Source organism: Mytilus californianus, unplaced genomic scaffold, assembly GCF_021869535.1.
Source record: "Mytilus californianus isolate M0D057914Y unplaced genomic scaffold, xbMytCali1.0.p SCAF_8, whole genome shotgun sequence".
NCBI lineage: Eukaryota > Metazoa > Mollusca > Bivalvia > Mytilida > Mytilidae > Mytilus > Mytilus californianus.
The window spans coordinates 97,872,494-97,888,019 of record NW_026262734.1 but is presented as its reverse complement, the minus strand read 5'-3'; the positions used below and the strand labels follow the sequence as shown (position 1 = coordinate 97,888,019).

The following is a 15,526-nucleotide window of genomic DNA, read 5'->3' as shown; positions in this document are numbered from 1 at the left end:
TAAACTAGTAACCGGTAATCATCATGGATCTCTGGTTAAAAACAGGCTCTTGCAGAAAAAGGAAAAGCGATACTGGAGGTGAGGAAGGAATAATTATAGTCACGTGTACTAATTGATGTTATTTGTGATCACAACAGGTGTTAAGAGTTCCAGTATTGAATATATTTTCATTCGAACTAATCCAAAAGCTATAAATAGACTGACAAAACAAGTACTGGGACACCGCACGGGAGCAGTCCTGTCTGAGTATTCATTTCCCCGTTTTCCCCAACATTATTCGTTCTCTTTACAGATAAACAAAAATTAAATAATATGAAACCTGCATGGATTAGTTTTTATCTATGTTTCTTTTACCGTAAAATTTGAAAGAACATCCCGTAATCCAATTTTGACATTATTGAGGGACGGTAGGACCTTTAAAACGGGATTTCGTGTTTTCTAATTTGGGACTTCTTGATTTCGTGTCTTTTAATTCGGGATTTTGGGATCGGACCCCTCCTAACCCCTCATTATTCGATTGTTGATCTAAAACGATTTGACAAAACCGTCCATAGAACAATTGGCAAACTCTAATTTGAATAACAATTGTTACTGAGTCGATGTTTGTTCTGTGTTCTGGCGGCAGACTCAAATTGATATTTGGATGTGTATCTGACATATAAATTTAGATAAAGTTGTTAAAAATTTGGTGTTAGTACATGTCTTAAAATATAAAAAATATATAAAAAGTGTCCAAAAATAAAAACTCTGGACAGCTTGTCTCAACGATGACAAACTCTCTGGAAATGCCAAGAATGCAGGATTTTACACCATTTATTCCAGACCCCCTGTCGAAATTTTTCGCCTCGCTTCGCTCGGCTCAATTTTCTGCCTCACTAAAATAATATGCCTAGTAACGGCCTTGGATATAACAATATTTAACAGAACTTTTGTGCCAAAGTCGTAACTCCACTACTAACCATGTATTGAAATAAGCCCCGCCTCCATACTTACCTAATATGGAATATACACGGTCTCCACGCGGCCGCTTTTAACCAATCATATTCCTAGAAATGTATACGAGGTAAGATAATTGCTTATATCCACTTTATTTGAACTCTGATGGATAGTTGTCTCATTGGCAATCATACCATATCTCCATATTTTCATATAGTTGCTAATTAACATCTACGTCATTTGGTCACTTGAGGAAAGTTGTCTCATTGACAATTATACCTGGGTTATTTTCTTATTTTATATACGTCAACATTATTCAAAATATTAGTCTTGCAATACACCAGTTATTTGTTATCTTGCTTGATCAATTGCTAATCTGTTTCAAGGGTATTATAACCTACCTTGACGCAGATCACAGTTATAGATCTAAGGTACTATTGACCTTCGCAATAATATTAAGGATTTTAATTTAAACAATTTGGGACATATCTTCTGAATTGTCTTCTGAGAATAGATATAATAACGAACTGTGTATCAATATTTAATATGGAGCATCACGTCCATTAAACTCAAATGTAAAGTCTTAATGTTATTTATTTACGCCGTAATTGGATTAGGTTTATTGCATTTCGACTGAATGATGTAAGTTCTATGTACACACGACTCCGATGATTGTCGAGGCGACGAAATGATATTTGTAATATAAATTGCATTTTTACATCGCGATGACCTTGAGGTCATCCCGATGTATTGCTATCGCCTAGATTTCCATTATGTAAATTAGTTTTGGGTTTGTAACCGATCTATAAACATGATAAATACGCGCACATAAACGAGTGCAAAATAACATTCCTTATCGTTTGATATAAATACATCTCTTCAATGAATACTGATAAAAATATTTTTGTTTACAACATAAATTAATAATATGAAAATGTTTTGTAGTTAGATATATATATATAAGTAAAAAATCATTGATAATATCAATGCACACGTACCGAAAAATTGTGTTAAAGCATGCGGAAGAATATCTCAAAGAACGTTTTTTTGAAAATACCGTCAAGGACCGGTAACTCTGTAATTGATTTTGCGGGAAAATATGAATGCCTATTCGTATCCAATCTTAGAAAAATCGAATTTTTACAGAAAAGTGTCCACCATGCACTTGCATTGCACTATTTTTAGAATAGTAGAATAGAATGATATACAAATGGATTCAAATCATATATATATGTAACTGTTATTTTAATATAATATAAACAACAACTCAGTGTATACTGATTTGTATCACTACAATATAATAGTTATTACGGTGAAGTTGAATTTCCTGTCATTTATTCATCATCCACGCACGAACTTGTCTCAGAAAAAAATATATCTCTGTACATTAACCTCAGTTTTAGGTAAAGAGATATGTTGTTTTTTTCTGAGACAAGTTCTTTTGACCATCCTCAAGAACTTGTGGTCATCCGATGTTCAGTACTTCAGTACTTTGATTTCTTTTGATGTTGAAATGATACTAGAACACACCCGCGAAATCGCGGGTATTTAGAGCTTGGTTGAAAGTATGTAAACTGTTGTAGGATGAATTTTTGTAAAAGAATTCCAGAAAAGGTATCAAACTGAGTCATAGGCACTTGGAGACAGGGCAATTATTTTAAGCCCTCTCCCTTTTTTCCAAAGTCCGTTATATTTTTGCTTTCTGTTAAATTCCATGATTTTCGCGTTTCTGTATACTATGAATTAACATACATTTAATATAAATAAAGTGTATTTGCTATTAACTATCAATTCCAAGTTTCTTCTCCACGGCGATCACGGATATATTATATAGAGAGTCTCTATATATTATAGGATTATAATCATAGTGTACATGCAGAATAACGCGAAAATAATTGTCCTGTCCCCGAGTAATTATGAAAATTATGTTTAAAGAGGGGAGTAAGAGGGGGGGGGGGGTATCTGCACAGAAGAACGTGAAATAAAATTGCCATTTCACGATGAGCGAACAATTAAAAATTTCTTGCACGTTGATCTTTTTATCGATTTCAAGAAACACGGTGAATAACGAACCTTTTTCACGGCTGCACGTGAAATAAAAAGTGGCAAAACACGTTGCACGAAAATAACCCTTTACCCCCTCTTTTAAAGTTTAAAATCGGAAGTCTTGGGTATGACTTAAAAGTCGGTCTGATGACGGAAACAATATCCGGACGCATTTTTCTTCGTTTTTCTCCCAAAATAACCCAAACTGAATAATCATAAGAATGGATGACAAATGCCACTATGCATGGTACCTATAGGACACAGAGGCATGATGATTAATTTATTGGTTAAGGAAGAAAAGCGACACACAAAATGAGGTCTTCTCGTTTAATAGTATAGATATTTGCTTAAAAAGTGTGTTGATGGTTAACCATCATGGTCTATTGTCTGCAATTCTACATTAAGGTCCAGTATTCGATAATAGATTGATTCGACAACAATTGATTTTTCCTGCATTTTTTAATTCAGTTCAGATAAAAACAATGTATTGAATAGACAACTAAACGATCGATTAATTCAACAAATCTTCAACGTTCAGAACTTGGAAGATTCCCAGTAGAACATTTCATTTCAGTCTTTGCAAGACTTTACACCGAAAACATTAACCCTATTCTATAAGGCTTAGAGGATTTTTGTGTTGTTAAAATCTCTTGACAACAACTGACACTGATGATCTTAAACTTGCATTGAAATTTTTGAAAAGTTTTTTTTTTTAAGGACTGTGATCTCTTTAATTACTTTAATTAAAACTCTCATTTTGACAGTTACCAGGGATTTATAGCAATGGTTGCAATCTCTTTTATGTTGTTAGCCTTTCTTGAAAAGTTTCGCGATTTGATAAGTTTTTTTGTCGAAACTGTGACATATAGAGAAAAACTTAATTTGCAAAAATGTTCAACAAAGTAAGACCTTAGAATAATTCAACATGACCTAAATCATCAGTTGATCCCTTATAGGAATTATTGCTTTTTAAAGATGAATTTTACCAATTGTTTTTAGTTTTTTTTTTAACAGAAACTATAACAGATATTGATGATCTATAAAAGGCAAAAATGTTCAGCAAAGTAAGACCTACAAATAAGATAGGGTAACAATCTGCTCTAACACCCTCTCAGCTATGTGTTATTTATATATTGGAATATTGGTTCCTTGCAACGTCCAGATGTCCGTCAGGTAGGGTTGACCTAACCTCGACATCATTTCATGGATCAGTGATCAAGGTTTAAGTTTGTGGTTTAGTCAGTATCTCAGATACTATAAGCATGAGGTCAACTATATGGGATGTATGGTATGATTATAAGGTGTATATGTCTGACTGGCAGATTTCATCTGACCTTATCCTCAATTTCATGGTTCGTTGGACAATGATTTTGTGGTTTGGTCTATTTCTAAGATACTTTAATCAAAAGGGCCACTATATTTGGTGCATGGAATGATTGTAAAGTGTACATGTCTGTCTGGCAGGTTTCATCTGATATTAACCTCGTTTTCATGGTTCATTGGACAATGTTTAGTTTTTTGTGGTTTGATCTATTTCTCAGATATTATAACCAATAGAGCCACTATATTTGGTGTATGGAAAGTTTGTAAGGTGAACATGTCTGTCTGGCAGGTTTCATCTGACCTTGATCTCATTGTCATGGTTCATTGGACAAACTTGGTCTATTTCTCTGATATAACAAGCTATAGGAAAATTATATTTGATGTATGAAAAATCTGACGATTGCAAGGTATACATGTCTGTCTGGCAGGGTTCATATGACCTTGACCTCATTTTCATGGTTCACTGGTCAATGATAAATATTGGTAATTTAGTCAGTTTATCAGATACTATAAGCATGTGCAATAGGCCAATTATATTTGGTGTATAGAATGATTGTAAGGTGTAGTTGTCATTCTGGCAAGGTTGACCTTGACTTCATTTTCATGGTTCATTGGTCAATGATAAGTTTTTGTGGTTTGATCTGTTTCTCATGCAGGTACGGTTAGCGATATGACCACTATATTTGTTGAATGGAATGATTGCCATCTGACTGTCACCTCATTCTCATAAATTATTGATAATGTTAAGTTTGTGTGATACTTAAAGAAAAAACCTTCATAGTACAGACTTACAACATTAAATCAATGATAAGTCGAACAGGCGAGACATTTCAGCGTGTGCACTCTTGTTTGTTGATGTCGATAACTCTACATGCATATGGGTGTGCACTAAAACACAGATGTGTGGTAATATCAACAAATGTGCTCAACTAAAATTTCAATTGACCTCAGTGTTGACAGGCTAGTGATACAGTAGGTCGACTACTTAGACGAAAGTAAAATGAAAGGAGTTAATATAATACTTCTCTCTACGGGAAGAAAAAGAACAATTTATATACAATAACACAGAATCATAAACAATTACAATATACTTCTTCTTATTTAGGGCTATTCCATTAAAATGTATGTGGGAGGGTAGGAAGGAAAGTTTAATTATTGAATGTGGGTCATGGGTCTTTTTTCAGTATGTGTCTATTACCCTCATGCAACATTATCTAAAAAATGGTTCTTGGTTCTAGGGATATTTTGAAGGTCCCTTCTTACACTCCCACATAAATTTTAATGGAATAGCCCTTACCTCAAAAATAAAAAAAGATAAATATATGATTAAGTAATGAATACAAACTTTGGATAAGTGCTACTTGGTACAGAACATTTAATCAATTTTGTCACAAAAAGTTGAACACACAATTATAAAAACAAAGTGACTATTTTCATCGGAACTAATAGATAGCAGGTGTCTAAGACTAATACATTGTATAGTTATTTACATCATCACTGTGTCTAAACTACACCGGCAAAAAATGTTTGGACTCGATGGTATCTAATAACCGGCACGGTGACGGAACATTAATAGACAGAGAAAATGTGGGTTTCTGTTTATTTATTTGTTATTTTTATGATATCGAAGAATTTATATACATATATAACTATTTTCTATTGTGAGATATAATACTTTATCCGACCGTTCTAGATTATCGGAGAAATAAGTCAAAATGCACGTCAAAATGACGAATTGAGTGAACCTTGCCTCGAATTTGTTTAATATCTCGTTAAATTGTTCACATTGTACGGAAAGAAAGGTATGAAAAGAAAGATATTGACATGGAGATTGTTAAACTAACCACTTTTAGCACCTCAATACTTGTATTTCTGTATATGGAACGAAAGAAATGGGTCATGTCAAAATGGAAGGAGCCGGTTTTGTCAATGTGTACAACCCGGTTTTGTCTTAGATTTCACAAGGCAGAACCTGGTTTTGTCAAAGAAAAAAATGCATAATCGCATAACATAATTGAACTTCTGCGTTTAAAAGGAGTCTGGTGGCTCGTTGGAAAACGATTTCTTTCAGAGGACAACTTATTATTTATTTGAATCATTAAACACTTGAATTCCTACTATATTTGAACAAAAATAATTATAATTTTGCTTTGCATTTAAAAAAATACTTTAACTGCGAAATAGATAGAAATGAAAGTTACAACACAAATTGAGGTTTAAGTTCTCTTTACGTTTTTTATATGAAATATGTAAATGTAAGTGATCAAACTTGAAATTAGAGTTTACGGTCTTAAAGATTGAAACACGCATATTTGATATGTGATTTTCTTGCACAACAGGATGGTTATCTTTATAATTAATCCAATCTTCCAAGGGGTGTAATCTTTCCTATGATCGTTTAAAATAAATCTACTTAAGGCTAAGTGTTTATTATAAGACAAATGTATATGCATGCAGAATCGCCATAGAAAATGAATGTTATGGGGAGAAAAGGATATTACTAAGTTTAAATTTGTATATTAGTCTCAGGTCATCAAGAAAATGCAATAATGATTTTTTTATTAATAGTTCTATAAATAAACGGTTCCGTTATCTCTCCATTGTGTTATGATTATCGTACATTGACAATATATAGGGACGGATTTAGGTTTTTTCAAACTTGGGCGTAATTCAAACAACTTACATACTGCCGAGCGTAGCGAGGCGAACAATTTTTGGACGATTTTAAGCTACAAAAAAATTCGTAAAAAACACAAGTTCGTGCATCAGATATTTTTCATAACAAACTGTATTTTTAAGGCATAATTGTTACAGCTATGTATGAAAAGACGGTAAACATGTTTGTTACTTTTGGAAATTTTCTAAACTTAAAGGATAATTGTGATTCAAACTACATTGTAAATTTTACGCTTTTTTTATAAAATAAAATGATGAATATAAAATAAGGAGATGTGGAATGATTGCCGATGAGACAACTGTTCACCAGCCAGAGACCAATTGACATAGATGTTTGTGTTAAAAAAAAAAACGAAACATGATAGACAGCAACAGACAACAGTAAATCGTAATAAAATCATCTCCGCTCTCCATTTTTCCCCTCACGAATAATTACGCCCCCTTTTATCAAACCCTGGCAACGTCCATAACAAAAAAATCCAGGAATTAGAATTTAATGTCAAAATGATGCATTTTTCTGTAAATTTCAAATTTCAAAACTTTTGTTAATTGTTCTTTTGAATCTTTTATTTAGAGCGTTCTAGCGTACCTTTTTTTTTAACACCTGAAGTCTAATGAAGAAACTCGTGATCTACCAGAATTGGATTTTTCATCTCCGGTAGTTATTCATTCAAACTAGCATAGCTACATCAACAGAGATATAGTAGAGTTTTTCTATCAACACCAATGTGATATCGTTGAAGTTTGTAAGCTGAAACCTGATATCACAAGTTTCCGCTTAGCGCCACAATTGAATTACAGATTTTTTTAATGCTTGGCAATTATTTGGAACCCATTGGAAATAAGATGCATACAGTATGACCCCCCCACCAAAAAAAAATCTTGTTTTAAATCATACATGTATGAAAATGCCTTCTTTTTTTTAATTTGTATTCATGTATCAATACAGATTTTTTTATTATTTGTTTTAAATAATGAATATACTGCTTCAAACTAGTGTTTTATTAAATCACCTTTACAATATATTTTGTAGTTTGTAAGCTAGAGCCTGTAACCGGACCATGTAGAGCAGGCTTTCAAAGATACTATTACAATCGGAAAAAGGAGCGATGCTTAACATTTACATACGGTGGTTGTCAAGGAAATGGAAACAATTTCAAAAGTATTGCTGATTGCCAGGCTGCTTGTCCGTAACAGACCAACGTATTACATTATTTGTTCCTGACGGAATAGGATTATAGAATACTTTTGTTTAATAGAATGTGTATTGAATATAACAAAAAGTCACTCTACAAATATAAGTATAAAATTCAGCCAAAGTACATTATCATGTTACCGCTCACTACTCAAGAGGGTAGAAAAGTACAATAACAGTGTGAGTAAATTCTTGGTAGTGTAGTATATGGAATGGCTCTATTTAAATTTAATACTGAGGATTAAAAAGTGCATATATCAAAACCTAAGAAAGGCTTTTAATTTCACTAAGCAAACCACAAATTACATATGAGGAATTACATAGGAGTAATTTAATTGGTGTTTACACCACAAAATTACTTTGGACGGTAACACGAGGGTCTGGGGGTCCTTAATTTCTGTATTCTTTAAATTTATAAAGCATTTTTTCTTTCTCTGTAAAAATGCTTATTCTGTAAAATTTTCATGAAAATGATTTTACCTTTAAATTTTTGCAGTAATTAGATGATTTCTTTATATTCTGTACATTTTTTATTTCTGTAATCAATATTAATTTTCCAAAGTTATTCGTTATACTTTACCTAATTATTCTCTATTCTTTATAGATTTAGCTCATTTTTCTGCTTTCATTATATTCTCTTCTCTGTGAACCCCATCCAGACCTTCTTTCATGAAATATTATTATGTGTATATGTTAGGCTTTTGCAAACCAGTTGATTAATATAAAAGGGTGGTTTAAGTATTTCATCTACACCAATGTGATATTGTTGAAGTTTGTAAGCTGAAACCTGATATCACAAGTTTCCGCTTAGCGCCACAATTGAATTACAGATTTTTTTAATGCTTGGCAATTATTTGGAACCCATTGGAAATAAGATGCATACAGTATGAGCCCCCCCCCCCCCCCCCCACCAAAAAAAATCTTGTTTTAAATCATACATGTATGAAAATGTCAACAAAACTAACAAAAATCCATGAAGCAGATACAATAGGAAAATTTAAAATGAAACCGAAAAACGTAAATCCCAATAGTAATAAATACATGCCGAAACAATATGAGTTTGGAATTCGCAAACTCAATATTGTTCTTACCAAACTTAGATGATCTGCTTCCTTCTTAAATTATGATCTGCATAGAGTTAATATTATATCTGATCCATCTTGCCGCTGCGGTGTATATCGCGAAGATTCGCATCATTTCTTTTTTAAATGTATATTATATTCAGAAAAACGAAGTAAGCTTTGGAAAGTCTTAGCTAGCTCCCACATACTTACTGTGTTTGAGTTTATTATATATTGTATTGTGAAATATGTTAAATGGAGAACACTTCATACGTCTGGTTGTCTTGTGTCTTATCCAATTTGTGGTAATGCAAATAAAACTAAACTAACAAAAACCTGTCAACACTAAGGTTGTGAGTACGAACGTCGCATGAATTGATTTGACTAGGATTGCCAAATTTCATACCGAATCAACTTGAGGCTTCACCGGGCACTGCTGTTTTCTCCATCTGGCCACCATGATATTTACAAGAGTGATGAAAGTGGCGTACAACACCCAACATTCATCAGTCAATCACACACCATCTTCTTCCTTCATTATTTCAAGTCACTATGTAATCTTATTTTGCATAAAAAAGCTGTTTGTATTTACAAAGGAAATACTGTCATCATGACTGTTTACTGTCATACCCGTGAAAGGTTTAGCTAGCTATGAAACTAGGTTTAACCCACCATTTTCTACATAAGAAAATGCCTGTACCAAGTCAGGAATATGACAGTTGGTTTCCATTCGTTTAATGTGTTTGAACTTTTTATTTTGGCTTTTGATATAGGATATTCGAGATCGCTCTTATATATTAGATATGTTAAAGAACCTTTGTGAGCACGCTCACATACCCCACGTCCCCACATTGTCACTGGACAAACAAAATCTCACCAGATTCCTAAGTTCAAGGGTGCAATCAATAGTTTTTTACGTGACGTCATTATGTAACAGGGCATGAACAATTGGATCCATCATATAGAAGACAAATATTCATAGTTATATAGATATCTATACATCAACGGAAAGATAATTCCATGAATTGTTTTTAATAAATAAAAATAATTCCAACAATTCTTGGTTTAAAATGCAAATTGGTACAAGTTATAAGCTGCAAATGAGGCATTTTTCCCGTAAAAATCTTAAAAACATACCACCTTTGGGCCCATGGATCAATAACCTGGGCACATATTTGAGGTTTCTAATAAGGTGTATTTCGAAGAGCTTGTCCGGCTGATTTTAGATAATGAAGTTTTAGGGTACGCTTTCCAGCTCCGAGAGTCGCTATCTTACCTGACAAATAAAAGTGCTTTTAGCAACAGGTGAAAATCAGCTGTTTATGGAGTTGCCTCCTATATAGTAGGAAGTCACAAAAACATTTTTTTTTAAATCTTGACAAAAGTGGCATTTTAATTGAACTGTAATATATGTTTTTCACATTAAACATAAAAACAATCAAATTTTTCATTCAGTGGTATATAAATAGCAGGGTATTCCATCAGTATGTAAATTTCACTGGGGAAATACCCCTAGTTTTTTATACGAAACTATTTATAGCACCCTTAACCAGTTAGCATGTCTTTTAATAACCCATTTGTACATCAAGTTGCAAACCCAGTGTCATTTCAAGCATTTTGGTGCCTTGAACTTGTATTTTGGTGTAAAAATGGCTGAGATATTGTCATTTCAGTATGCAATGCATCAAACCTTCTATGAGGCAATAAAATGAAAAATCTGAATATTAAATCTGTGAAGACATTATTTATTGCAACTCATTCTTCTGTTGAATGAAATAGATAACATGATCAACAGAGACTTCAACTTCTAGAAAAGGTCAAGCACAATGAATTCTGGCCATATAATTGCACTGTATGGTTAAAATGGTGTACACATAAACCAGGATTTTTAACATAATAAAACATATAACAATGAAAAAGCCAATATCTAACAATAAACGACAGTCAACCTAGTAAAGAAATTCTAATATGACATATTGAACCATGAATAATCATCTTTTTTTCATTTTATTATCAACAAAATAAAAAATACACATCTCTATGTTATAGAGTTCATTTGTGGTCAAGGGGGAGATAATCCTTTAATTTCAAATTTGCAAATTTACACACAATGAAGAAAGTAAAATAAAAAGATTAAACAATATTTCATTTGTACTTGGCAATTTTATAAAAATTTTCTCAGCATATGTAAATAAAATAAATCTGCTATTGTCTATTAACATCATTGAGACAATCTTAACGTCATAGCGACATTTGTGACGTCATCAATAACAGTCCAAAAAATTTCATTTGAAACAAACAGTTAAAATACAAAGTTCAAAATTCCTGGCCAAGAAATGAGGAAAAACAAAAAACTGAGGAGAAAAAAAAATAACTTCAACAAAGGTTACACACCTTGGAACAATTAGTTACAGTTTGAATTGGGTGCTGAAGGAGATCCTTCAAATGCTGCAAATATCAGAGTCAGTACACCTGAAATGGAAATTTATGAAGCTGCACTGACACAGCATAACGGTGCAGCCAATACATTGCCAACAAGACTGCGGCCTCGTCATTCCCATAAGGAGGAAACTAAAGAACAGGAGGACTATTCCGAAAACATCATGATAGTAAATTTTTCAAAGTTAAAAGATTTTATAAAAAAGTGCATAAAACACAGGTGCAGGAACCATTCAAAAGTAGATGTGGCCATTTCAAAGCGCATGGGCTTATGTATTTCTCTTCGTGCCATTTGTGAGAAATGCCATTTTGACACAAGGTCCTGTAAAGTTTACACTGATGTGAAAAAAAAGCAGAGGACCACTTGCTGGTTACCTCCATGAGGCAATGACTCTTGCAGTACTAAAAACAAAAATGGGAGGAACAGATTTACAAATGGCCCTAGCATGTCTTAACATCAAGGTACCAAGTTTACAGTTAATATCTACAAATGTCAACAAACAATGTGACACAATGATAGAATTAAATGAAGCGGCAATGATAAAAAATCAGCAATTTGTTCAAGAATTTAATAACTGCATAGGAAAAGAAAATGAAGTTGATGTGGAGACTGACACGGGGTATAACAACAGAAACCAATTCGGATATGAGGCCGGTACACAGTCCTTTTGCCCACTAATTGAAAAAAATACTGGACTTAATCTACTTATGACAATGTCAACCGCTAACAAACTTTACAACAAGAAAACTAATTGTAGTCATAATGAATGTAAGAAAACTTATAGTTCTGAAGAATCCAAAGAAAACTAATTGTAGTCATAATGAATGTAAGAAAACTTATAGTTCTGAAGAATCCATTTCTTCTAGTGAAGGCAAACTTGCCGAAATTTTTTTACAAAAAATGAATGATCTTAAAATTTTAAAAGTTAAATCTGTGACCAGTGATGCAAGTGCTCAATTGAGTAAAGTTGTGAGAGAATTTGGAAAAAAGTCTGGCAACTCCATCCGGTACTATCAATGTTTTGTACAACAAGAATAACAAAAGTTAAGACGGATTACCATCAGAAACCGATAGACAGCTATCAGGATGTTCGGTTCCAATGATCTGTTGGCGGTATTCCGGAGCCCAAAGTAACATGGAAAAAGATAGGGGATGAAAATTTTTTGTCTGTGGTACGTTTGTATGTCGGACCTGAATGCACTTTTCGGTCCGGAAAATTTTCTTTTCTATTTTCTGTCCGATTCTTATTCGTAACACAGGCAAATAGAAAAAAACATTTTATAAAGAGATGTCTTTTCAAGGCTTAATACAAAGGTTGAAAAGATATATTGGGAAATTCATCCCTCAAAGTAAAATTATTCCAATTTCATAACATCAAAATACAATAAAGTAATGTCCGAACCTTCATGCCAGTACTGTAGTAACAGTTATAATGTCAGAGCTGTTTAGATCAGTTATATAAAATTAAATTATATGAATTAAACCTGGTTTTATAGCTAGCTGAATCTCTCACTTGTATGACAGTCGCATTGAATACCAATATATTGACAACATATAAATGAAACATTAAATGAACCATTGTACATTGATTGATTTCTAGTTGAATTGATATATAAATATATTTCATAGATAATTTGTTTTTCAGGTTGCAATTCTGTAAATACAGACAATGCAATTTCCCATAGGAACTCCCTTTGCGGCTAAAACTGTGACACTTTTACTATGAAGTTTCGTGAAAAATAATATCCCAGAACGGAAAGTTTATATGCACTACTATTTTATTCAAAGGTCAAAATATAGGGCTGTGCGGCATATTTTCAACATTTATATGCCCTGAACTTCTAAGAGTTTACACTTATACTAAAATTCTATACTACCCTTACCTCCATTTTTGGACCTCCTAAGAATTAAAATTTAGCCGCTACCATGTTTTTCTATACTGGTTACATTCCCAAGTGATGTCTCTATGAGATGAAACACAGAGATCATCAATGGGAACCAGTACGTTAACAAATTAACATACCTATGAATATTAAATATCTCCCCAAAAGAGGCGTGGTTTGAGAAACAGCTGTATTTACAAAGTGCAACCTATACAAATATTTATTCAAATAGAAAACTCTCTAAAAACACTTTTTCTCACAACAATACTTATTTATCAGAATTATAGCCTTAAAGAAATCACTGCATATACTCTAAGTCTCCTTTTACAGTACATTTTATACCCCTACCCCTGTTTCAATTTTTTAAAGATTTTGAAAACAAGACTCTAATTATTGCCAGCTTACCCTATGTGCATGTTTTCTGACATGAACTGTCTTAAACCTGTTTGAAACTATTCTGATAACAAATTGAAAGCATTTTAGAATACTATAAATGTATTGTTTAGTAGTTAAGCATTCCAACATTCAAGATTATACAAAGTATCCAATCCTGCCTGTGTCTCCAGTCCACATCTTACTGTATGCCTATTTGTCAATATAAGTTCACAATTTCTGCCTCAAATGGTCAGTTTAGAATTCTTGTCACAACAGTATCATCCCTAACCATATATCTAACATAAGTTAGTTAATATATGTCCTAGAAGTGTTTAAACAAAGCCATATTTGCAAAAGTTGTATTTATGAAGATATCAGCCTGGTGCATAAATTCACTAAAAGTTTGATTGAAATGACTGCTTACATCTGATTTTTGCATAACTTCCTAGCACAGTTATTGTTTACTTTATAAAAGACCTTTAAAATAAAAAAATCATAGCATTTACAAGTTAAATTACCTGTTTTATGACTCAGGGGTAGGCATTTTTCTCTGTTTTTTGCCCCTGGGGCCTCACATTTCCTAATTTTTTTCCCTGTTTCTAGCAATGTGGAATATTTACTCCATATTTAGGATAGAACACACTATTGTAAGTTTTACTGAGGTCTTTTTGTAATTCTAGCTTGTACTTTTTTATGCCGCAGTCACAAAAAAGCACATTTAGGCGTTACGGCTTACTTTTGGGTTATCGACAGGACGAAAACACCCCACCAGAAATATTTAGGAAGGATCAATGAGTTGCAATTACTGCGAAGAGTAAATATAAGCACTTCTAAACAATTTAAATTACAAATAGGCATATATTATGAATTTATTTTGAATTCAGGGCTTTAAGTAAACCATGCATACTGTAAACTGTGAATTTATGCTGAGTCATCATAGTTAAGGCCCAGGATTTTCTCAATCTTCATGAAATATTTATAAAACTTCATATTTGAGTTAAATTCTTTAAAATCTCTGAGATAAACCAGATTTTGTGAAATTCTGTATGTTCTATTTTTTAACCCTATATAGGTTGCAATTCTGTAAATACAGACAATGCAATTTCCCATAGGAACTCCCTTTGCGGCTAAAACTGTGACACTTTTACTATGAAGTTTCGTGAAAAATAATATCCCAGAACGGAAAGTTTATATGCACTACTATTTTATTCAAAGGTCAAAATATAGGGCTGTGCGGCATATTTTCAACATTTATATGCCCTGAACTTCTAAGAGTTTAAACTTATACTAAAATTCTATACTACCCTTACCTCCATTTTTGGACCTCCTAAGAATTAAAATTTAGCCGCTACCATGTTTTTCTATACTGGTTACATTCCCAAGTGATGTCTCTATGAGATGAAACACAGAGATCATCAATGGGAACCAGTACGTTAACAAATTAACATACCTATGAATATTAAATATCTCCCCAAGAGAGGCGTGGTTTGAGAAACAGCTGTATTTACAATGTGCAACCTATAGGGACCAGTGTTACATTTCCCTTCAATAACTAGAGAGGATCAAGGACAATATGTCTGCGTGGCTGATA

The 15,526-nt window shown here is 32.9% G+C and overlaps 1 pseudogene; it reads left to right on the top strand.

The window, feature by feature from the left end:
* The first annotated feature begins 11,714 nt into the window (after nt 1-11,714).
* Nucleotides 11,715-13,281, top strand: LOC127712916 (uncharacterized; annotated as a pseudogene).
* Nucleotides 13,282-15,526: the final 2,245 nt, after the last annotated feature.